Here is a 1,887-nt window from a genome sequence, read left to right as displayed (position 1 = left end):
CAGAGTCTAAGATACCAGCTTCTGGCTTCACCAGCCAACCCCACAATGGGTGAAGTATTTAGGGGGTACCCAGGTTCCAGCCCCCGTACATGCAAGAAGTGGTAACTGCTGATTAAGAATGAGGTCAGGAAATGCAGACAGGAGACTGGAATCAGAGCCTAGCAGACCTCCTTGTTCAGGCAACATCCTGTTGCCGGTCACATCCTTATGTTGGGGGGATCATGTGATGAATGGAGACCATGTAACCCGTAGGTATCCAAACCCACCACCAGAAGGGGTGCTAAAGAAGAGGCAGTTAAGGTGGTGTTCACATTTCCACCAGCAAGTGGAGCCTGTCTGCAGAATATTCTAGTCCTCTGGGGTAAAGGGGCAGCTGTCAGTGAATCACATGATTTAGACCAAGAAGTGACCATGTAATGGGGTTTCTGAACAGAGCTGCTACTGGCAACAGGGGAGTACAGGGTGGGTGACACAAACGTGGGTACAGATCCTCTGTAAGAAATCTGGCCCTGTTTACAACAAACTTTTCTTAAGATGATATAAGTCCTTAATGTGTTTTATGCATGTCATTATCTGTGAAAGCTTGTATAGACATACAAAAGCCATGAGAGTCCCACTATCTTGGATCTGATGTCAACAGCCCCAGCAGACTTACATGACACACTGGTAGCTACATAAACAGATGCTCAAATGAGAGGAGAGAGCTATGCCAAGAAATTACCTGGTTCAAAAGCATATTTAAAGTAAATTAAAACATTTTTTGCAACAATAAATTAGTACAAGTAAGCATTTTAAATACTTCAATTTTCTGTACTTTTTCTAGCAGGTTTTGAAATTGGTCATAAGGTCTCCTTAAAGATGCTTAGGTTATGATCACAAATGGTACATTTTTTTTTATCCAAAGTTATTTACTGCGTGTAATGTACAGCACTACATTGAAAATGTGTCCTTTTATTATGTGCAAGATTATCTCAGTCTTAAACACAAATGAATCATGCATGTAAAGAGGAGCTTATTGATATGTACTTATCTTACATTGATGGGTAGACATGTGGTTTCTACTGATAAACGTAGTCTATAGCACAAGAGAATCCTTTGCAATTTCAACAGCTATTGGTGTTGTGGAAATGTTGTGGAAATTACGTGTGCTAATTACATTTTGCACATTATTTATTTATTTTTTCGTTAATAAGTAGCACAATTCACTTTGATGTGTATGTTATACTATGCATAAAATTAGCTCTGCAAAACTCTACATACTTAAGCTATTTTTGTATCTACAAAATCTAATTTCATAATAATACAAATAATGAGTCAGTTTTAGTATTCATATAGTGATTTCTTCTAATCCTTTAAACTGCTGCAGTTATTATGATGAGATGTTAATATTATTATTTAGCACTGCGTGCAATAGTTTTTTTTTTATACCATGGTAGACTCAATTCAAAATTCTTTATTTAGTACTGGTATAGTACTGTACTATAAATGGTATCTGTTAAAGCCTGACCTTGAAAACAGGGCTGTTTATAACAAAAATCAACATGTTAGAACCATGGGTGCACTTTATTAAACTAAAACACAGAATTAAAAAAACATTTAGTATTTACTTAACCACCTGACCGATAAGCCCGACCTTGGTACGGGCTAAAAAAAGTTACTATTTTCGATAAGCCTGAACTTTTCTCACTGTATGAAAATAGATTGAATTTTATTATTAATAGATTATATTTTTTATTATTAAATTTTTTTAATTTTGGACATATTTTGGTGAGTTATGCGGTAATTCGGTGAATTATAGCCTACAATCCAAAATAAATTTCCATGCAAAAAATGTAACACTTTTTGCATGGAAGTTTGGAAAGAATTAGAATACCCGGCGTTCGCGTA

At 36.0% G+C, this 1,887-nt stretch overlaps 1 protein-coding gene across 7 annotated transcripts in view; it reads left to right on the top strand.

Annotated features, from left to right (window-relative positions):
* DMD (dystrophin) overlaps window positions 1-1,887 on the top strand; it is a 721,719-nt gene that overhangs the window by 106,155 nt on the left and 613,677 nt on the right. The window lies entirely within an intron of this gene.

Source organism: Pyxicephalus adspersus, chromosome 1, assembly GCF_032062135.1.
Source record: "Pyxicephalus adspersus chromosome 1, UCB_Pads_2.0, whole genome shotgun sequence".
Taxonomy (NCBI): domain Eukaryota; kingdom Metazoa; phylum Chordata; class Amphibia; order Anura; family Pyxicephalidae; genus Pyxicephalus; species Pyxicephalus adspersus.
Note: the sequence above shows the minus strand (reverse complement) of the source record. Positions and strands in the feature narration are given on the sequence as shown.